The 23,845-nt window shown below is 39.7% G+C and overlaps 1 protein-coding gene across 3 annotated transcripts in view; it reads left to right on the forward strand.

The window, feature by feature from the left end:
- Window positions 1–1,768: 1,768 nt before the first annotated feature.
- YES1 (YES proto-oncogene 1, Src family tyrosine kinase) overlaps window positions 1,769–23,845 on the forward strand; it is a 51,106-nt gene continuing 29,029 nt past the window's right edge. Inside the window, exons 1-2 of one of the 3 annotated variants that reach the window (XM_036402280.1) lie at window positions 1,769–1,965; window positions 3,620–3,724. The gene's annotated coding sequence lies outside the window, so the exon portion shown is untranslated. Of the gene's footprint in view, window positions 1,966–3,619; window positions 3,725–15,809; window positions 15,937–23,845 lie in introns of all 3 variants that reach the window. The other 2 variants (XM_054514579.1, XM_036402272.1) reach the window with 2 other exon arrangements.

Genomic DNA, 23,845 nt, shown 5'->3' on the forward strand with positions numbered 1-23,845 from the left:
GTACCACACGGGCATCGCCAGGTGCCGTGAGAAAGGACTACTCTATAATCCCGCCCAGCAACACCGAACCTGAAACCCAGACATCAAATTACAGGGACAGCTGGCAAGAGCCAGGATGTCTCTAACTATGAAGCTTTAGCCCAATGCCACAAAATTTCTTAGGTGAGTCATTTTGAAACGTCATGAAGACGGTAACACAACTAGGTCTCGTGTTTTTCAGGTATGCAAATTTTACCATTGTGCTGTAAAACTAAACAATCAGCAACGCTTGCCTGTGTATACAAAACACCACAAATGATACTGGAATTCAAACTTCGCTCTCACTCAAGACCCAGTTGGAGTTGTGAAGCCATGGCTGACCCAGAGCTTCAACCAGTCTGCAAACTGTTAAGTAATTCATTGCCAAAGTCAATTTGTAAAACTTGCAATTGCTGTTTAAATTAAAAATCAATTCTGTATAATGTGAGTTAGATTTCTGACTGAACAGGATATGATGAATTTCATCACTCTAAGAAGGTTACATGAGAAGCATTTATGGTATTGAGTCTCCAAATCTAGAACACTTCTTTTTTTGTATTTTGTTAACTGCTTAAGTGTATCTATGGTCCTCTAAGAGCAAATATATGTATATTTGCTTTATCCGAAATTAAAAAACACAAATGGTTTTATTCTGCAGCATTGCTTGCATAATAAACTGGACATCCTGACTCAATTATTTTTCTTAAGAACAAACTATATTATCATTAGTGATCAAAACAACTCCTATTATCTGATCAGCCTTTAAAGAAAATGAAACAGGGGGGAGGTGTAAATTTGATTATTAGAGAGCTGAGAAAAATAAAAAATAATGCTAAATGAGAACTGCCGATTTGCCCATATAAACTTCGGGTCTTTAGGTTCATTTTTTTAATGTTCTTCCACTCCTTCCTGCAGCTCTGAAGGCTAGATGCATTTGAACCACCTTTTCCCACGAAGCCCACCTTGACAGAAACCCAATTTTTTATTTCTTAAAATACGAAACACTGACTAATGGAACCGCGATGAGTGGGAAACCCGTAACGTAGAATTCCCCGGAGTTCCTGATGCGTAATGTACAGGCTCGTTCATTGCTCGGTGTTCGGCGGCAGGTCTGTTCCGCGGTGCCGCCCTGGGCACTCCCGAGCTGCCAGCGCTGCACCCGCACTGCCGGAGGGCCATCTTGCTCCTGTTTGACCCACAGGAAATTAAATACACCGAGCCTAAGCCGTGGCCCACCTGAAGACGCCCAGGCGAGGAGTTTTAAAAGTTATTTTTGTTCGCTTTTCACGCACAACGCCGAAGGGCTCTGCTGCCGGAATTTTTCACATTCAGCTTCTCTGGCAAGAGAGCCTCACCGAACTCACCAGCCCGGCACGGCACGACAGGAGGATCGAGCCCGACCGGGGTCCCCGCGACCCAAGGCCGGGAGTAGGCGGCCGCCCTCGGGCGAGCCGCGGGGCAGGGCAAGCCCCGGCTCCCTCCCCGCCGCCCCCGCGCCGCTCCGCACGCCTCCACCATGTTGTCTCGGTGCGCAGCGGCGCGGAGGAGGGACCGCCGCCGCCAGCCCGGCTCCGCGGGGGCCGCCCGGCTCCTCCCCGCGGCCTCCGGTTCGGGCGCGGAGGCGCTACCCCGGCCAGCAGGCGCGGCGATCCTGACCCGGAGCGCATGGAGGGAAACGCGGTGCGGAGGAGGGGCCGCGGTACCCACCGGAGATCCCGGCCATAGGGGCGGGGAGTCTCCTCCTCCTCCTCCTCCTCCTCCTCCCGCAGCGAGGCTCCAGCTCCCCGCACGCACCGGAGCGCTCGGCTCCCTCCTCCTCGTCCCTCCTCCCTTCCCCTCCTCCCCGCTTCCCTCCCCGGGTCGCCGCGGCTCCGGGAGGAGCGGGGGGGCCCCCGCTTCCTTCCCTCCCCCCCTCCTTCTCCCACCCGCCACGCCGAGGAGAGGCAGGTGAGGCCCCGGCCGTGTCCCCGCTCCGCCGCCCCACGGGAGCGGCGGCCGCGATGGCGGCGGCGATGGAGGCGCTAGGCCCCGGCCGCCCGCCCCCGGCCTCGCCCCGCCGCCGCGCCCCGGGGGCGGGGGGCGTCCCGCACCCCCGGCCCCTTCTCGTCCGCAGAAACTTTCTCGGCAACTTTCTCCCGGGCCCGAGCTCCTGCCCGCGGGGCCGAGGGGTCGGGCGGGCGGGAGCCGCGCTGGGCTGGGCGGGCTGCGTGGGGCGGGCTGCGGGCAGTAAGTTTGTGGGGGAGGGCCCCGTGACCCCTGCTCGGCCCGGGCCCCTCCCGGCCCCTGCCCGCCGCGCTGCTGCGGGCCGGCTGCTCTTCCCCCGGCGGAGGCGGCGTTCACCGCCCGGGCTGGTGCTCGGCGTGAGCCGCTCCCGGCTCCGCTCCCGGCGCGGGGACGGAGGATGTAAAAGGGCAAAATTCAGGAGTCGCCTGTAGCTTGGCCTGCGTGGTTTTATATGCTATTAGGTTTTTTTTCCCCCGCCCCACTGTTCTGGTTTATATCCTATTATCGAGCCTGAAACATGACCGCTGTACGTTTCTGAGTCATTAATTTAAATGTTCAATCATCACACTTCATCAAGGCTCCTTGTCTTCCTTACAATTTAAAAAAAAATGTGTTGGACACACACAGGCCCCTGTTCCTGTGGAGGCTGCACATAACTTTCTGCTCTCTGTGGACCCGCAGGCTTGATGTGTTTAAAGTTGTGTCCTCAGACCAAGGGCTAGTGTGACTTCTCCAATACTCAGTATTACAAATATGTGAAGTTTATGATGTGGTTATTTATTATATGAATATATGGGCTACTACGTGTCGTGTATGCATGTGATTATGATCATCTTGGCACTGGGAAAACTAGGACAGAAATATTTCTGAAGCTCATGTTGTAAAGGTATATTCAGATGTACCTGCTGGATTTAACCCTAGGCAGAGGCCAGTCATTAATTAAAAATTAGGTGTTTGGATTTACTTTAAGTGGCAGAATGTTCCAAAACCAGTTTTGAAGGTTGGAGTGTGTTGACAAGGAAAGTGTATTGGTTTTCACTTAATATAACTCATAGATAGCTGAATGATTTTTCAGCAGATTTTGCAAATGAAATTGATCTTAAGTCGGGAGCCAGATATGAAAATTTACTTCAGAGTCTTTTTCTTTCCTTTCTGGAAAGTAAGCATTGAAGAGGAATAGAATTGCCTTGTCAGTTACCTTTGCAGTTCCTCTGCTTGTAGGTATTCCTTGTTTGTAGCCATGTTTTTGTTGGCTTCATGGAAGTAAGAACATTTCCTTTCCAAACAACAAAACCTCGCACTTCCACTCTTATTTCTGATGTGTATCTGTAAATTTAGTTATAGAAGGCTCCTACTGAGGATAAGCATAGAGTGGAGACTCTGTGTGTTTTCTGCACAGCCAGGGTGTTGTGGTTAATTCTGGGACAAGGTAGCATCTGTGATGGCAACAGGGACAGCAGCACAGCAGCATGGGCACTGTGTTTCCACTGAATTTCGAAGAAAAAATCCTGTGGTACCAGGTGTGACAGTAGTTAGTAACAGCAATTGCCAGTAATTAATTATTCCACGTGCTTTATTAGCTTTATTTCTTTAACAGGTGCAGCTCAAATAGAGCTATAATCTCTGTGTGCCTTCAGTCTCCCTAATAACTCTTTTGGCTGTTAGAAGATTTCAAATAAATTTGGCAGCAGAGGTCTCCCAGGTGAGCAGTTTCTACAAAATTTCTGGAAGTAAGGAAGGCAGGTAGAACGGCGCATTTAACCTGCACTCCAGAGAGTTCACAGCAACACTTACCTCAAGCTGGAAATTGCTGCAGGAAATGGGGCCTCCCTGGTTTTGCTGCTTGCAGAGCTACTGGTCCAGTTTTCAATAGTTATTTAATAACTCAACCACCATACCATTCTATCTGGAATGAGACTGGTGAGCCCAAGGTAGCTTTAATCTGTATTTTGTATTACCATGAGAGATTTTCAAGGAAATTCTTGTTACTCAACGACAGTTCTTTGGGTACAAAACATATGAGTGGAACTAAAAGTATACTTAAATTGCTGTATTATTTTGAAATAGCTGGAGAAATACTTAATACATTTTTGGTGTGCTGCATACTGTAATAATTCTACTGTAATAGAATTATTGAAAAACTTCACATTATAGGGGTTTTTATCAATATTCATGCAGCAGAGCAGAGAACTATTCTTGTGCACCAAAGAAATGTTCTTTATTTTGTGCTTTGTGCACTTCTGCAGCTCCTGAAGAATGAAATTGTCACTGTGTTCAGTCTGATAAATCATGGCGTCATGTGACAGTGATGCAAAAGTCTGCAGTGTGGCACATATCAGATTATGTGGTCAAAGTTTACTTTATGAACGAGATAGCTGCATGGTTTTACTTTTCCATATGCACTACCTGTGGACAAAAGCTGTACATTTTCAATAGATAATTCCTTGTGTTCAAAACATTAGTTAAAAGAAATACGTTCTTTCATTCATGTTCCCTACTTGCATCCAACTGTTTTGCTGTGTAGTTTGATCACAGTTTGAGTAAGATACCTTGATGTTAATTTAAAAATTGGTGTCAGTACTAACACAAAAATTACTTTAGGAACGCGTCCTTATTCTGCTGTGTCGCATCAAGCAGCCTTTTTCAGGTAGGACATGTTCTGTGCATATGTACACAGCCTGTGGTTTCTGTGAAGTCCTCCTGAAAGGTTTCAGGCTTCTGATGCTGCAAGTCCTGTGCCTGTGGATGGAACAGATTGATCCATGAGGGAGAACTGCAGTTTCTCTAACTACTATAGCAGAATGGGTTAGTTTTTGTCTTGGAGGAGTCACCTCCGAATACAAGTAGGTAACTCTAGTCTCAGGATTTATTTCATTTCTGTTCTCCTTGAGAGTGCCAGTAGGAGGCTGTTTTATAGTGATGGATTTTATTATGTGATAATCACTATTTTTTATATTTTTTTAAATACTAGCTGCTTTACAATTGCCATATGGGAACTTCTTTCAATCACTACAGTCCCTGGCTGCATTCACACCAATGATTAGAGCTGTAGGGTTCCAGATTGTATCACCAATTGCCAGGTTTTGAAGGTAAACCTGGATAACTTCCCATGTATATGCTTAGTTTACTAGAGAAAATATAATACTGAAAAGATGCTGTTAACTAACTGTAGGACAAGTTTAATTTTAGCTTATAAGAGGTCGTTCTTACTGCCTTTTGCATTTATGGGGGTTTATCCTTGATGGTGCCAGTACATCAAAACAGGAACTGGCACCAAAGTAATTGAAATGAGTGGGACTGCACCCTTAGGTAAAGTTAACACAAATGTCTGATTGCAGGATCAGAGATCAAGATGATAGTAACTTTAATGCTAGAAATTGAGTAAGTAAACACTATTACTTATGCATGAGTTTTGTTCCTTTTAAACACATATTCTTTGAAAATGTAAAGGGTAGCTGGAAAAAGGATAGAAAACACTCTCTATTGTCATTTTAGATAGGTGCCATGTAGAGCACTGGGCTTCATGCTGTGTCCCGTAAGTCAGTGCACCAAAGCCTTGCACAGCTGAAATCAAGCCCTCAAGCTGGACTTCTGGCTAGCCCTGGCTTGTATCCCAGCCCCAGAGCTCAGTGGGCTACTGCTGTAGAGATCATCACTAACTGCATTTAAGGCTGTGTTGACTGTTGTGGCCAAGACTGGGGTTTTGTTTCGATTTTTCCTGACTGTAGTATTAGGTAATGTTATAGGGCATGGTTGGAGAATGCTGAGGAAGTAAAACCTCAGACTGGAATAATTTGTATTTTAGCTTCTTGAACACTGTTAGTTGTTGAGTAGGAAATTGGATAACTTTTTTTGTTAACCTGGCTGTGTTTTATCTTTGTATTTTTGGAAGGCAAATGCTTTTATAGTAATGTTACATGAGACTTCAATAAGTAACAATATTGACTGCACCTATGTCTTAAATGTTTATGTCAATTTTGAATTCTGATGGTGATACTGAACATCAAATAATTTGTCTTTCAACTTTTCACTTCAGGTAGATGAAAAACTTCTATGGCTTAAAATGTTTCTGTGGTTTTCTTCACACCAGAGGTCTAGAGAAGTCTGGGAAAAATAAATGATTCTTCAGCAGTGATGAACCCTTTTAGTTGAAATTTTAGAGTTATCTACATCAGGCTTACAAGAATGAATAACTTTGTTTAATTCCGTTGACACTGAAGTTGAGTAAACACACCCACGTAAGTAAATCTCTGTAGATCAGGGCCTTTAACTTTGTTTTAGAGAAACTTTCAGGAGAATTTTGTGGCATTAATCGTACATTTAAACTCAGTCTTCATATTGGAGGGGTTTGATTTAGTAGGGTTAAGTTCCTTTGCACATGCCCAAAGTACTCTGTAGTGTTGCAAAACTGAGACAGTAGTAGTGTTTTATTCATGATGTGAATTATGGAGTATAAATGCAGTCAGGCCTCAGGTATGCTTCCCAGGACTAACAGCCCCTGTAGAAAAGCGTTGGAGTGGAGGATGGTGTTCATTTTCCAAATGTTTGCCCATAGTTCAGGCAAACATTTTGATATTGCATGCAAACTTCAGAAATAAAATAAAGTATCTGGGCTAAAGATTTTGAGATTTCAACCCTACCTAATGGCCTCACAGTTGTAAGAAAAGGCAGTGCTTGTGCGAGGTATTTAAAGAGTAATTAGAGGGTGCTATGGATCTCTTGTGTATTGCAATTGTATGGCATTATAACTGTTTTGGCAGTCAGCCAGGAAAGGGAGACTTAAAACAAATTAATAGTGAACAATCCAGTTTTAATAAGTTATTTTAAGTATGGTTAGATAACAACATTAATATTTATGCTTGAAGTGTGACAGAGAAAAAAACAGGTCTCAGTTGTTATGTGTATCTTCTTGCTTTTCAAGAACATTTGATTGGAAACTAATATCATGACTGACACTTGTAACCACAGAAGAGTAAAAGAAAAACCCTCCAAAGTCCTCCTCTTTCTTTACGTACTCTTCCATACTGTTTCTGGTTGATTTTTACCAGCTCAGCCTGTTCAACATAAATACTTTATTTTGCCAGTAGTAGTACCCCAAAGTCCAGAAGCTAAAAGACTGCACCAAGGACAGCATGACCACAGGCTTTCCTAATTCTTAGGCTTCCTTCCTGAGCATCCAGTATTGCCCAACATTTCAGATGGTGGGGGCCCATGGTGAACTTCTGGTCTGACTCAGAGGTCTTTGGGCTTGATGGGCTTCTGGTCTAATTTATAAAAACTGGCCTTTCAATAGGCTTAACTTAACATGTGCCTCACAGATGAACAATGCTTTTAAGGTTTTTAAAGTATGCTTCACTGAAAAATGAATATAGAATTAACGTCTAGAAAATATTCTTGTTTTCAAAGTGCACATTTATATGAAACCAGCATTTGTTTGCCAAACTTAGGAAAGAAAACATTATCAAAACTGAGGTTGAGGGAGGAAATGTAAAAAAATATATAAAAGTTCTGTATTTCATTGTAAAGTGTTAAAACAAATCACCACAATTAGTCATACATCTTTTGAGTGCTCTTGTACCTCCTTTCTTTGCTTTGATTTTGATCTGTTTTTCTGGAGGTCTGCAGTTTGAGATGAAAACCTTGCATTACTGATTCCCAAACTGAGGTCTTCAGAAGAATATTAACAGAAAAAATATGTAGTGCTTCAGTTAGAAGTTGATCAGGCTTAGTCTGTGCAAAACACAGAGTTAAACGTGACATTTATGTCTGAAATGTGTATAAAACACGAGACTCCAAACATCTTAAAAAATTACAGATCTGCACCAAACCTAGTAGCAAAGTTCACATTTTAAAAATCTGTAGAGTCACGGCATTTATATTCATATGAGGACTAAGCAAGGGTGAGATGAAATGGGAGGAAAGCTTATGGTGATAAAAGCAAGTGGTTTGTGTCCTTCTTCCTGTACCTGGAGCTGAAAACAGACCATGCCAGTGGAACATTTTGCGACTTGTGGTGTTTTGTTGATCCCTGGTATTTAATGTTTGTGACCAGCTCCAATTGCAGTAGTTCAGTTGAAACACTTCATGTTTCCTTAGAGGTGTGAACTTGTAGAGATACTCTGATGAGGCTGTGAACATACTTAGTGATGCATCTTATGGGTTCATAGGTAATCTCTCCTAATAGAAAATCCTACAGATACTTCACTGACAGGTGAATGTGAAAATACAGATTTTGTCTTCTTTTCTCCTAATGCAAATTTATGCAAGGCTTAAATAAGTTTTGCAAGGCAAAGACCATTCCCTGCTCTATGTGAAGGCTAGCCCAGGTGAGTTGTGTATTATTCTAAAAAGAAGACTCTCCCTTACTGAATGGGGATGGAAGACTTTTAGTTTTCTTGATTGTTTGAGGATTTTTATCCTTAATCTGAACAAAGCTTCTCTTTGATGCACATGTTCTTTAGCTGAAGCCTACTGAAAGAGGAGTTGTTGTAAATCAGACCAGAAGTCTATCTAGGCAAATATCTGTTGTCTTGATTTTTTTTTTTCAATCCACTTCATTCAGGATAAATTCTTAATGTTTCAAGTAGAAGTTCTTGGAAGTTCAGTTAGAGGCTAATTTTCAGAATGGGTTCTTTGAGCAACAGATGGTACTTCTTATTCTGCCTGTTCGAAATAAAAAGTATTCAGGTTTTTTCCAACAGCAGTGTTTTAAAATATGACTGTGCTCTCTGGCTTCTGAGACATGTGATATGTGGGATTTTTGCCAGAGTATTTTCTTTGGTTTTGGTTTTTTTTTGGGATTCTCCCTGTCATATATTTTAGAGTATAAGTTGCATTATAGAATGACAAAGCCCTTAAAGCAAAGAGAGGATGGGCTTGTTTAGCTGATACTGGTGTTAAATATTAGTTTAATGGATGATTAAAGGTTATAATAGCATTGGCCACATCAGCTTGTCCATACCTCACTGAAAAACATTCACTGGTAAGAGAAAAAGGGTATATTAGTCTCACTGTAGACAGCCATGTTGAATTCTTTTTTCATAGTAAAGTTATTGTGTTCAGGAACACTTAGAGCATAGAGCAAAATACTATTACTTTTGAAACAATTATTCATGAAGAAAAGAGAAGGGAAAACAAGGATAATTCCTGAGATGTTACTACTAGTCGATTGGGGAAATTTTCTTGAGTAATATTTGTTTTCTCAAGCCTGAGAAGTAGGCATTGTATTGACATTCTGTAGTTGGTGGGAAAAAAGAGTTATATGTATTTATTTGGTGGGGTTTAAGGGGTGTTTTTTGGCTTTTTTTTTGCTGTTTTTCTGTGGTTCTCAGTGAGAGAGCAAAATGCAAGTACAAAATTTTCAGCTTCAGATCACACAAAAATTAAATGCTAACTGTATGTGGCTAGGAAGCAATAGTAATATGGGTACCTTTTTTTTACTTTCAAGTACAATTCTGTACTGTATTTTAAGCACAGCTACACACTTAAAACACAATTCATAAATCATAGTGATTGAGGCTATTTAAAGTGATAAGCTTTCAAAATATCTTGCTGAATAATTGCACATTATGTAATTTGCTAAAGATATCAATCTTTTTCATTTTGGGAATTATTTCTTATCTTGTACGCTGTAGAAATCGTAGAACTGATTGATTCAGGCTATCATGATGTACGTAAAATGAGACAAGTGTTAGTTTATAGATGAAAAATTATTTCCCTGGAAACGTTTGACTTGTTCATGCATAGTAGGTGTATTTAAATATTCTGGAATTCATTTGCATTGGTTATGAAATCTAGGGCTCTTTGATTACCTCCCCTTCCCTTTTGCTTAGGTCTGACATATCATCAGAATACTATTTAAATCTGGTGCATACATGGTGAAGTCATAGCCAAGTTAATATGTGACTTATATTAACAAGCATGACACCTTTGTTTTATATGGTTATTTTACATTACTGTTTTACCTCAGATTTACACTTGGGCTTCTTCGTTCTTTTCCCAAAGAAAGAGGTTGAGCCTTACTAGTCAGTAAACTGTATTGACTCTCCATATTAGGTTTACACTAATCCTGTTAGCTTTTTGCCAGGGGCATGGATTCTCTGTGTATATATTTAATGTAATAGTAAAGTGTCTTAATAATTCTCTTAAGCTATATACATAATTATTTAAGCAATGACACTGCAATTTCTATGCAAGACATTTTTATTTCTTCCTAGTGTGTGTTCAGTGGCATTTGAATGGAAGTTCTGATTGAAACTCATAAATAACCAGTGTTACATTTTAAAGTACAGATTAATGTGTTGCTTCCTAGATAAGGATATAGAAGGCAATAATTCTAGTGCAAACCACATTTTTCTTTAAATCTGCTAGATTTATTTACAAAAGAGAATATTAGCTTTAGTTTGTGAATAATTTTTGGTCACTACAGCCTCTAAGGCATTAGAATAGATAGATCCCATACTTCCAAGTTTTTATTTTCTTTGAAAATAGAAACAAAACTCTCCTCTATCATTTAAACTTGTCTTTCCTAAATGTGTCTTAAGATTCTAGTGAACCAGTATCTAGATAACATTGAGGGGTGGAATATTCTTTACACTTGAAACAGCTTGTGTTACTTTATATATTTGGGTATTCAAATTCTGATTTCAGGTGGTTATGAATTAGCTCTGCCAGTTTGGTGATTTAAATTTGTTTAAAGTTTTGGTGGCTAGCATCATAGTTTGAGTATATTTTAAAACTCAGTATAGGTTTTCCTGAAAGTAAAAATTTTCTTTCTAAATTTCAGTTAAATTTTTTTTCTCCACATTAAATATTAAAAAAAAGCCATCAGAAGGGTAACTTACTATTATAATTATATATGACGTGTGGTCAGTCTGTGTATGACTTAATTTGGCTCCATATGTCTGTTGTACTCTATTTTTGCTGTTATACAAATAGAAGTAAACATTGTTTGCTGCATTATGTGCAGTACAGTGTAGCCAGGTAACCAGGTAATTTATGTAATGGAATCCAGTCATATTTAGGCCAACAGAGAGTAACCTGCAAAAACTTCTGAGCCTGTTGATTTATCACAGCATAAGAAGTTCTTGAGGAATCCCTGATTGCTCTGATGGAAAATTGAAAAGTTTGTTAGTGTTACTGCTGCAGGATTTCTACAGCTTGGAAACCATGCCATTAAACTGTTGCTTCTCTTAAAATTCCTAGATTTGATGGATTTTTACTTTTCCCTCGAGTTCCCCTAAAACTGAAAGCTGAAACAGATGCAGAATAGTACAGTTTTACAGTCAGAATATCCGAATGGAATCATTCTCTTTAAAAACATTGCCATGTAAAATAACTTCTCACATGCTTTAAACTGAAATGGAAATTAGATTTTTTTTATTTATTAAAAGGTTTGTTTTAGGATAGTTTGTTTGTTTGTCTGGGGCATTTTTTGGCTAATTAGGAACTGGAAAATCGGAACCTGTTTTTATTCACAGATGTTTTAGCGTTGCTATTCTAGGATGTGATCCTTTTTCACACTGAAGTCAAGTGCAAAATTCCCCTTGACTTCAGGGAGAGCTGGATTAGTTGTACACAAAAGAACTAAATCATCCTCTGGGATAAGTGGAGGCAACTCTATTGAAGTAGACTTCATTAGAGTATAAAATGAAGACAAAAAAATGTTGCCTGCCTTAACAGGCAGTGAAATTGGATCTGTTAGCTCAAACAGCTAGGTTAATTTAGCAGTTGAATCAAAGATTTTAGCCCTTTTCAATTAGATTGTAGTTATATTACTTCACTGCATTGAGCAGTGAATAACATATGTCACTTAATCTTGACTACAAATATTTTACAGAAACTAGAATCTCTTTATGAACCTTTTTTTGGCGTAAGAATTATCACTTGGTAAATGTTAAGCAAACTTTTGAGGAGTTTATCCTTAAGTAGATGAAAGGAATCTGTTTGAATTGCTGTTTAAATCTAGGCTTTATATGACAATTTGTGTGAGGTTTGGGGAGCCTTGTTTGTATTACTTCAGCCTCAGGCTGGCGTCTTGAGTGTCTTTATGTAGTCTTGCTGAGGTGAGAAGTGGGTAATTCATTTACACCGAAAATTGAACTGATGTTATCTCACGTGTTTGCTGGTGGTGTCTGGAGTAATCCCATTGAGTTCCATAGAAGACTGTAGTGCCTTTGGCATCTTCCACTAATGCTTTACACAACGGTATCTGTTTTGTGTACACAAATGGTGAAGAAGTAATATTTGACAAATGAACTCAAATGTAGTGATTACTTATGTAATAACTTTTACACTTCTCATAAAATGTATGATTTGCACTCTTGCGTATCAAGTTTTTTTCTGATGCTTCTGGTATCTGTTGGAATCAGGAATGAATTCGACTGTCTGTGGTGATTATGACCTGAGCAATTTCTGTATGGGTTTCTTGTACTTTGAAATTTCACAAGGGGAAGGGGGGTGGGAGTATTGTACTCTCCTTAGAATAATTTGAGAATGAGCCCTTAAATGCTGCCCCGCATTTCTCTATTAACATTTCAGAGGTTAATAAAATCCGCTCCCTAGGAAGCTTCACAGGGCTCTTTGCTGTTTAGCATACATAGCTCTGAAAAAAAATCCTCCTCAAATAACTGTTGCTGCAATATTTGGCTGGTGTTAAGGGGTTAAGTAGGAAACTTAAACTCTCTGAAACACTTGAAATGCTAAATTTACAAAACAAGACACGAGAACTGTTTTAAGATTAGTCATAGTTAGGAAGCTTATTGAAGCACCGGCATCTTCCTGGATACATCCTGTACTTTTGTGTCTTCAGCATGCTTCATCTATTCATGGTCCTGACTGCTTTTTGGGTTTTAGAAACTCTTGCTGCAACTTCTTTGTGACTAAGATGCATTGTCAATCAGTCCAGTCCTCCCCATGCCAGCCAACTGCCCCCTTAATGCAGCAATTCACTTGGATGAATAGTGCTCATACTTTAAGGAGACAATTGTCTACCAGAGAGAGAGTGCCAAGTTGATTTAACTTGGTATGGGTGTGAAAGAGTTTTTAAATGGGTGCTGTCAACTAGCATTGGCCCAGAGCATCAGCTGCTTGAAAATTGTTATAATTGTTATAATCTGATTTCACATGAAAATTTGTTCAAAATATTTTAGTCAATCACTAGGCTGCAGAGAGCCTTAGTACCCCAGAAGTGGTTGTCAGACAGTCGCCCGTGGCCTGTCAGAACTGTAGCAGACGTGTCCTGGCTGAATGTACAATACAGCTTTTAAAATGGACTCCTATTTGGCAGCACATCACTAAATTGGTGAAAGAATACAGGATTTATGTTGTAATCTGCTCTTCCAGTTCCATTTAATGCCGCAGCGTGTGTTTGAAACACTTAGTTGGGTGTATAATACAGTGTAAAACCACAACTGTAGCCTGTCATTACTGTAGTGCCTACAGAGCTGAGCTACCGTTTAGCCAAGCCAGCTACTTGGATTATCCATTACCTGGAACTGTGTAAAAGTGGACAGAATTTATGAAAATTGCATCGCTGCTTTGCTAAAATTTTTTGATGCATTTTTAGTTTTAGGTATGCAGGTTGAAAGGATGCATACCTTCTAGGTACACCATCACTTGAGTGCAGAGGGTTTAGTGCTGTGCTTAATAGTGTAAGGATTAACTTTTCCTAAGCATAATTTGGGCCCTGATATTTCTTCACTGCACTTTGGAGGGGAAGAGAGAGGGTGAAAAAATTAAGAAAAAAACGTGTGGAGAAAATGCTTCCTGAAATTCTTCATGTTTCTTTTTCAGGGAGGCCAGGAAATCTGAGAAAATAAGTTATTTCGGTCAAGAGCCTGACAAAATGTGGTTATTATCCTAAATGTGTAGAAAGGATGCTGTTAACAAAATACTCAGTTTAAAGGAGAGAAAATTTCTTACGGGCATAGCAGCGAGTAGTGAGTATATTTGGGGGCAGGGAGGAGGGTGTTTTCCTTGCTTCTCTGAGGTCATTAGGCCATTACAGCTGCAACAACATTGCTACTAGCTTACATATATTTGTGGAGAAAAAAGAAGCATTGTTGTTTCAGTGCCTGGCTGGAATAATAGTTTGTTAAGCAGTGCTGTTAGTTGTTTTAGGGACAGTTTGTTAAGCAGAGATTGTTGGTTGTTTTAGGGACATCTCCATTAGTAGATGTGCAACTGTTAGTAAGTGTATTGTAGACATCAAAAGAAAAAAACCAAAACAAAAGCTTAGATTGGAGATGAAGAACAGGAGCTAGAATAATTTTCAAATATGAAAGACAAGATGTTGATTTGGATCTGTCAGCATAGCATGGAGAAGAAATCATGTTTAACCACCTTGTGTGATGAGATTGGCTGGGTAGATGAGAGCAGAGCAGTGAACATTGTTTATCTTGTCTTCAGTGAGGTTTTCATCGTTGTCTCCCGTAGCATCCTTTTAAACAAACTGATAAAGTTCATGCCAGGTGGGTGAACAGTGAAAGCAACTGGAAACTGTCTGATCTGATGGGCTCAAAGGGTTGGCATCAGTGGCACAATGTCACAAGTGGCTCAAAAGCTCGTGGCCAGTCACTAGCAGTGTACCCTGGGGCTCAGTACCAGGGACAATTCTGTTTAACACCTTTGATACTGACCTGGGGGTCCCACAGAGGTGCAACCTCACCAAGTTTGCAGGAGGAACTGATAGACCAAAGAGGGTTGTGCTGATATCCAGAGGGACATTGACAGAGGAATTGTCTGATGGAAACCTCCAGAAATTCAGTAAGGGGAAATTCAGTGATCCTGGCGAGGACCAACTCCAGGCTCCAGTATGTGGTAGGGTCTAATCAGCTGAGAAGAAAGTGCAGAAAAGGACCCAGGGGTCCTGGCGGGAAAGATTTGTGTGAGCCATCTATGTGAACTTGCAACAAAGAAGGCCAGAAGTGTTCTGGATATATTAGGAGAAGTTACCAGCAGATTAAGGTGGTGAGCCTTTTCCCCTACTCACCACTGGTAAGGCCACGCTTTAAGTGCTGTGTGCTTCTGGGCTTCCCTGTACAAGAGAAACATGGATATACTGGAGAGACTCCAGCAAAGGGCCACTAAGATGACTAAGGATCTGGAGAATTTCTCCTATGAGGAGAAGCTGAGAAAGCTAGGATTACTCAGCCTGGAGAAAAGAATGCTCAGGGGCACCCTATGTGTGTAAATAACCTAATGGGGTGGAATAAAGAGGATAGAGTCAGGCTGCTCTCCCTAGTTTCCACTGATAGTGGATGAAGTAATGGGCACAAATTGTAATACAGGAAATTCCATTTAAACATCAGAAAAAAGAGGGGTTTTTTATGTTAAGGGTGATAGATTGCTGGAACAGGTGGTCCAAAAAATGTTTTGGATTCTCCATCCTTGGCAATAACTCAAAACCCAGCTGGACACAGCCCTGAGCAAGTTGCTGTCATTGACATGCTTTGAGCAGGGGGGTTGGGGTAGGCATGTCCAGATGTCCCTTCCAGTTTCAGCTGTTCTGTGATTTTCATTAAATTATTTAAGAGGGCCAAACCAATAAGTGTGGCAGTTGAAATGAAACTAAATACAGGTGTTGAAAGGCAGAATATTTTTGTTTGTATTCACAGACAAGTTTGTTTGTTTGTTTGTTTGTTCCTCCCAGCTTTATTTTGACAGCTTGGGAAGAGGGGAGAGAACTCTTTGCAACTGCGTTGTTCTCTTGGGTATCTTAGCTTTCTGCTATTAATACCAAGGCTGTGTATGGCTTTATTGACAGCTGTGTCCTCTCACTCCTGCAGCAGCAGCAGTGAGGCTACTGTTAGCTTTCCTGCTGCCCAGACCACTGAGCACCACCAGAGGCTTTAAGACAAGGAAAAGTTTTCGTCTCATATCTGGAAAGATGTTTTCTCAACATCTGTAATTGGGGTAATTTTTTTTTCTTCTTCATAATGTAAAAACATAGGATGTGAACACTATGCTTGCTCCAATGGTCTTTTACCAATCATTATGGTGTTTTTTAATTTTATTGTCTCCTTACATTTGATTTAAACATACTGAATTGATTCACCCATGCTGCTTTTCTGTTGGTATTAGAGCTACAAGCTTCTATTAGACTGATGCAAAATACAGAGGTGAAGAAGGAGATTAAACAGTTGCATATGGATTTAAACACTCTGTTATGTGTAACTGTAACATCCTGCCAGTAGAAATACGGTCACAATGAACCTAGTGTTTGATCTTGCACCACAGAAAGCACTTCATCCGTTTGTAAGACTAATTTTCAACTCTGTCTTTGGATATGTGAGTTAAAAGAGATGAAAGTTGGCACTATGTTGAAGAAAATTTGTGTGAATGAAAACCTGAAACTTAAATGGCACTTAAAAACTTTGTATTGTAAAACTTCAACTTCACACAAAATCGGTGAGCCTAAAAACACCTGTGTATGTTTTTTTAGTCCTTACCTCGAGTTGCCTGCTTGTTGGTTGTAATTTCCACAGAAGTTCTCAGATCCAGAAAGATGTTAAATGCTGCCTCATTTGCAAATGAATAAGTGTGTCTTCACAAGCTCATTTGTATTTTCTGGTAATTAGGACAGCTATTACATAGTTGAATGGCCACTGCTGCACAGGAGCATGTATTTATGGAACTATTGTTTACAGACTGTAAAGATGAGAGTGACTTTTTGATGCAATTAAATATTTGTAGTATTACTGTTACAGTAAATGTTTATCATGTACTGCTCTTCCTAAAGATAATGCTTAAACCTCCTATTGAAAAAATGAAAACCACTTTCATGTATTTAGGAACAGTGCCTGCTTTGCACTTTCGAAGTACAGCTTTCCAAACAGCAAGCAAGCAAGGATCATTGTACTGTAGACAGTAAGAAACAAATATAACACCTAGCTGAGATATAAATCCGTGTGTGTGTGATCTATAGTATCCTAATCTGTATGTGACACTATTTTTAAAAAAGGCTTCAGGACAGATCTGGGCAAGTACAGATTACTAAGCCTGACATCTGCTCAAGTATATCAGTGAAAATAATATTAATGAAATATTTGAATAATGAAACATGGATAAACATGATGTATTGAGGAAGAGTTAGAAGCCTGCTGTGAAGGGATGTCATGTTTTGCAAACTCGCTGGAGGTTTTTTGAAGGCAAGTACATGAATAAGCAAGATCTGACAGAAGTGGTTCCCTTGGATGTCCAACAAGCATTTGACAAGGGCCACCACCAAAGAATTTTGAAGAAACCAAGCAGGCACAGGATAGGGGGAAAGGATTTTATGCAGTTAAATTAATGACTAAAATATAAGAGAAGGGTTGGAGTAAATAGAGTAGAGAGAGGCCCCAGGTAATAATTCTCCAGGGTTATGTTAGTGGAGCGTGTTCAAGTTAATAAGGTGTATAGAAGAAAAGTGAGCTCACAGACTTCACTGATGGATAGCAGATGCAAAGGCAGACCCCAGCATTACACAGGGACCTGACATTGCTCAGCAACCAGACATTAAAATGCGAGATGAAATTTCTCATAAATTGCTTCATGTGTTCTATTTGGAGGTAAGGAAGAACAAGCTTGTCTTCTCATCTAAAAAGATGACTTCAAAGCTGACTATTGCCACTAGAAATGGTTAGGAAGGAAAGGGAGAATAATGATTATAACTTCTAAGAAATTTAATCATCTTATGCAGTTTTCCCCTGCTATCCCTGTCATTGCTGTAAAAAGAACATAGTTGAAGTTTCAAGGAAGAGAAAATCTGAAATATGGGACAATGTCTGTAAGAGGAGCCGCATGAATTTGTTAAGGTGGAAAAGGTGACCAAAACTGGTGTGACAGCATCCTGTTAAGTGTTCAGCAACTAATGGGACAAAAATAGGGGATGTTTATTCACTGTCTTTTTTTAGTGCATGCACGCTAAGAGGTATCTAATGAAAATAGCAGCTAGGAATTGAAAACAGACAAAAGGAGGTAGTTCCCAACAGAACGTGTAATTAAGCTATAGAATTTCTTGCCTCAGGAATTTAAGGAGTCTAAACATTACATCACGAAACTGCTGTTTCGTGGAAGAATCATCAATTACCTACCTATTCTTGTTCAGGAAATCCTGCTTCTGCAAACCATTGGGGGATCAAAGAATATTCTTGGGAAACACTGCTATGTATTCTTGCATGCTCCACTCTTGGCTGCCATTAGTGAGAGGCTATTTGAATGGACATGGACCTCTGGATCTTACTTAGTATAGCCATTACTTTGTTTCAAAGCCTGCTCCTTTTTTATTTTTATTTCTGTTATTAGTTTTCCAGAATCCTTTCTAACAGTAGTACTCAAACTTTAGCCCACGGTGGGGTGCTGAGATATTAAAGGAGGGTTTTAAAGCCACTGGTTACATATTCTTTTCTTTGTGAGACCTTGTGCGTGCAACCAAAATATAAAATCTCCAAAATATAAAATCTGATCATGTTCAGACCAGGGATAGGACTGCAGGTATGTGTCAGTCAATGGCTTAATTTCATAAGACTTTATCCTCTTACTGGTGCATAGAACATTTTGGTCATGTAATGTATGTTCTAAGGAAGAGGTGGTTTTGAATGTGTACAGGTTGAACAAATGCATGGCCTGGGCTAACTGTAGGCAGATTATTTCTGCTCTCCCTTCTGACTCTGTTGCAGTGATTTTGTATTGCACTTCCTCCTCCAGACATGCTTATTGGTAAAAATATACTTCTCTGTGTCTCTCATGACTATTGAAATAATCAAGAGATCTTGCTACTTGTGAATGAAGAAGTAATACTGTGTTGGATGGCAATATTCCATTTGAGTATCTTCACACTATTTGAAACAAGAGACTGCTATTTAGTGCAGCTGCCCTGTTCCTTTTGTGAAGGTGGCAGCTCTGCAAATAACTGGTCTTAACTGTTTGGTTCAATCATAATGCATTATTTTGATTTAGTAGTATACTTTACTATGTAGCTGACTATTATTTAGTTTCTGCTTTCTGTAGAAACATTTTTGAATTTTAGGCTGAGGTTAAGGAATTAGTAGACTTCATGAAATATTTTCATCCAGTTACACATCATTATCTGAAGATACGGATTTCCTGATAGCTTTCCTTATATAGTTTCCTTATTTTAAAATAATTATTTTATGTTCAGCAGATATCAAGATTTGTACGAAGATGTCATAAGCATGTGTAGTTTTATTTGAAAGGTGTGATTATTTTTCCATGAACAAACTCCTGTCTGTTGTGCAGGGGGAAAATAATGGATGCTAATATTTACACATGACTTTAGCTACTGGAATTAGCTTATTTGTGGCAGTGCTGCTTCTCACCCTGTTGAAGGACAACTTTTCTAGCCTAATTTTTTGAGACTTTGGAAGGAGATGGCTATTAGGCATGCCATGCCACTTAAACTTGTGCATTAGCTGTCAGGAGACAGGTTGGTTAACACCAGCTTTGGCTGCCTATACGTGAGCTGGTTCTGTAGGCTCCCGTTATAGTCAGTGGAGAGAAATAAGCACTTTCACTGCATGATTCATCTCACCCCCAGATGGATGTCTAAATTTGGAAGATGAATTCCACCTGAAGTCCATTACCGAATATAAATGTCATTAGTTTAAACTAGGGAATTATTTTTAAAGGACACTAGCTTGACTGGCACAACAATTGAGTAGAAGTCTTTTTTTTTCTTACATGAATTGTGTTTCAGAGGTTTAAAATCAGCACTCTGAAGCCTGTTTCATATTTTGTGTTGTTTGAAGATGCTCTGCCTTTACAGCCGATTTGAAAGTTACAGGTCAGATATATTCACATTCCTTAATTTCTAAGTATCTAACTCTCCCAGGCTGTCTGACTCTTCCTGACAGCTGATATGATTGCTGGTATAAGGAGATGACAACAGGGTTATGTGCCCTGCTCTTCTCATTATGCTAGTCCCTGTTGTCAGAAAGATGTCTTTCTGCTTGTAACTTTCTGCTAAATGTTAGGAATTTAAGAAAAAAAAAATCCTGTGTCCTTAAAATCATTGCTCCTCTACAGGAGCCTGTGTCTCTACAATGGTTATACATGAAGTTTGAATGAGGTATGAGGTGATCCAGCCTTCAAATTATCAGGAAGAAAAGGTAGGCAGTGCAAATACCTTTTTTGTTTCTGTTTGTCTGGAACAGACACTTGGTATGACTGGTATTCTTTTAAAATACTTTTCATGCTGTGCCATGCTTACACACACAGAAATCATCCCCCCCCCTCCCCCCCCATTCATTTTTCCTGTTTATACATCTTGATTCCTTTCCTGTCATGGGCAATCTCCTAGACCTTTTTTTTTTTTTTTTTTTTTCCCTTTTGGAAACACTGCTTTTTATGTCATGATTTGTGGCAACTTTTTCCTCATGATCACACTGATCAAGTCCTGCCATCAGATTCTATCCTAATACTTGAATCAAATATAAAGAATTATTACAATCCCATTGCTACTGTACCACTTTTATTTTCCTATACCATTTACTATTCTTATGTCCAGTTATATATCAAGGATGGTAGAATTCTGTCAGGTCTGTTGGGTTTGGGGATTTTTTTTTGCATTGAAATGAGTTTTTTTTGCTTTGAAATTTTTTAGTTCCTACATCAACCTGAAGGTTCTAGAAAAGTAGATTGGGGTTAAAAAAATCACAAGAACATTTGAGGTTATGAGTATAATAGAAAAATATATCCTTTGAACATCTTACTCCACCAGATACAATCATGGTGGGGAGAGGAGTTCCTCACTCAGAGCTTAGAGGAAATCAGAGGCTGGCAACTTGGACCCAAAGGGTTATTGATGTTCCTAACTGAGAGAACTGGATGTTGTACAGATATGGTTTGAGCTCCTTACTTGTACTGACAAGTATGTAAAGCAGTTCTCAACTCTCTGAACAAAAATAGCAAAAGTCAGAAGTAGTAGCTATGTCAAGCTATGGAAAGATATGAGGGCAGGTAAAACAAGTCACCAGCCCTTAGCACTAGCAGAGATAGAATTTATCAAATAGAAATTGCCAGGCACTTTTAGAAAACAATATCCCCTCTAAGCTGGGACATAAAAAAGCTCATTAGTCTCTACCAGGTGGGAGTGGCTGGGTAATTCTTCCTTTTCCTAGCCTGGCAGTTTAATGCTGGTGTTGTACGAGCAGAAAGTGCAAACCTGTCAGTTTGTCTGATAAGGAGTGATTGCTGAGCTCTCCATTGGATGTTGAATAGGACTTTGCTTGGGGACAATATCCCTTCTCCTGTTGAGTGCTTCTACCAGTACTTGGTAGAAATATGAAGTGCTACCTACTGCTCCCCTGTAGACAGCTGCCAAGGGGTTACTTCCTTCCGTGTATTTCTCCTTTCTTCTTCCTGTGTATTTGGGGTTTAATGTTGTATTGTGTATCTCTTACCTTAGACCAGTCACCAATGAACTGTGTCACTCCTTTGGTGGCTGCAGGTCCAGGTATTTACCTCTAATTCTGCTCAGGCTCAGAGTTACCCCTCTTAGTACTACTCTTTGTGAATAGCAGTAGATTCTGGCCAGCAGTCCACAGATTGTTCCAAACAGCTGGACCCGTTTTTCAGCAGATCCATTTTGTGTTTAGTCCAAAAGACAGTGTTCAAAAATATGCAGAATTAATTCTTAAGGCTAACTTGTGGCATGATAGTATTGCATTGCTTCCTACTGGAAAGATGACATTTAGAAGTATTAAGTTTATAAAGATGGTAAGGACTTAAGGAATTTTGGAAGTTTAGGAGCTTAGCAAGGAAATCCCATTTCTGCTGGATAGGGATGACACATAACTTTCTCTCAGATACATCTTTTTTTCTTCAACTTATGAGAAGTGACAAATGCAAGTTTTTACACATCTGTAAACCATCAGTATAATAGGAATTAAAACACTGAAATAAGTAAGAAAGCTACATAACATATGTCTCCCCCACCTTCCGAAGAGACATAGAACAATGGGAAGACTTTTTCCTTTTTCTTGTTTTATGGTGACATGATAAAATTATTATATAAGTTATTTTAAATGCTTATATTTTTATTTTGTTTTCAATAAATCCTTGGGTTTATTGAAATTTTCAGTCAGACATTCAAATCTGCAGTGAAGTGGTTTTCATTTAAGCTGTTTTAATCATGCTGCTTATTTTTGAAGATCAGCAGTTCTGTCATTGAAATATCTCTATCAGGCAACATTAGTTATTTTTGAATAGTGTAAATTTGTTGTTTCCTTGTTACTCATGACTGAGATCATTCTGACCTGTGACCAAAATTTTAAAAACTCATGCAGGTTACTGAGGAGTAAGTTGTTTGGCGTGCATGCTTCTGCTAAATCCCTAACAACTTCCTTCCACCCTTCAGTTTAACATTTAATTGAAATGGAAATTGTCCTTCCTTCTGGCAGTACTTCTAGAGTCAAAAAAATATTGCTAAAAGCCCTGCTTACTGGTTATGAACAAGAAAATTTGTTACTAAACAGCAGTTAATTAGCCTAAAGAGAGTTCTTAAACACACTTTTGTTTACTTCTGAAAACAAGGTACCAGAGTGATTGAGAATACAAAATGGCCAAGGCTTTACTTACCTATTTAGAAAAACTTTGCCTGAACTGGTCAATAAAAACTGAAGGGTATCTTTGTGCTGTGGTGTGCCCTTTTGGAAGTTAATAGTATTTACTTACATGAAATATGTCAAAACTATTTCCTATTGCTCTTTGATTATTAGTGGTTTGTTTCTCTTTTAAAGATAACTTTCAGCCCTCTAGTAATTGCTCCAGCATATCTTCTCTCCTTTACTTGCCCTTCTCTGCTCTATTACTGTTTTATTTGGTATCCCGTACCATGGCTAAAACTTACCAAAGTTATCTGTTGTGCTCACTTTGCTCATGTTCAGGGAGTAGTGACTGATGATTTGTTTTATGTGTTGTTGGCCAGTCCATGCTTGGAACATATATTAGAGGGAACTATGTCACAGGGAAGGCCCATTGACTAATATGGAAAACCTTTTAAACAGGGAAACAAAACTGATGTCATCTCTAAAATATCATTAGAAGACTTCAACATTGTTTTTGAGCTGTATGTTGATAAAGTCCATCACAGGAAATACTAAGATAGTTTCCCTCTGTTTCACTCCATCAAATAAGAACACCCTTAGGAAATGGTAGTCTTTGACATATTCTGCAGAAATGCTTTTATGAACTGTGCTTAAAGCCCTTTCAGTGGTTTTAAGTGGTAGAGTGAAAATCAGCAGAAGGTGAGTTGAAACAAAAGCCAAGAGGAAGCAAACACTGTGTGGTTCCATGTCACATGCCGTCATTGCAGGCTTGGTATGCTTGGTACAAGTCTCTGATTGCTAGACTGGGGCTGGAAAGGGTTTAATATTTTGATCCCTTAAGCAAATGAAACTACATGAATGTAAGGGAAGGTAATATCCAAATTTTAGAAAGCAAAGATTGATTTTTTTTTTTCAAGCAAGTTAATGAAATCACTAGTTTAAGTGCCTGCATTTGGAACAAAACTTTTCTGCTGGAGACACAGGATACACCTACTTTGCAGGAACCAGCCCTTGTTTAGGACAAGTGGCTGTAACCTACAAATAAGCCAGTCTTGCTTACAAAGACAGGAAGAATGTGAGTGCTTTCCTGTGGTGTGCTTGCTGAGGTGCAGCAGCTATGTCTTTGTCCTGCAGAAGCAGATGAACTTGGAAGGTAGAACTGCTGCATAGCTGAGCTCCATGCACATTGCACAACACAGTGCCAGGTGCTTGCAGGGCAGATGATGAACAAGGCAATGCAGTATTCAAGATAAGCATAAGAAACTCACAGAGTA

The sequence above is a fragment of the Molothrus ater genome, chromosome 1 (genome assembly GCF_012460135.2).
Source record: "Molothrus ater isolate BHLD 08-10-18 breed brown headed cowbird chromosome 1, BPBGC_Mater_1.1, whole genome shotgun sequence".
In the NCBI taxonomy this organism is placed as follows: Eukaryota; Metazoa; Chordata; class Aves; order Passeriformes; family Icteridae; genus Molothrus; species Molothrus ater.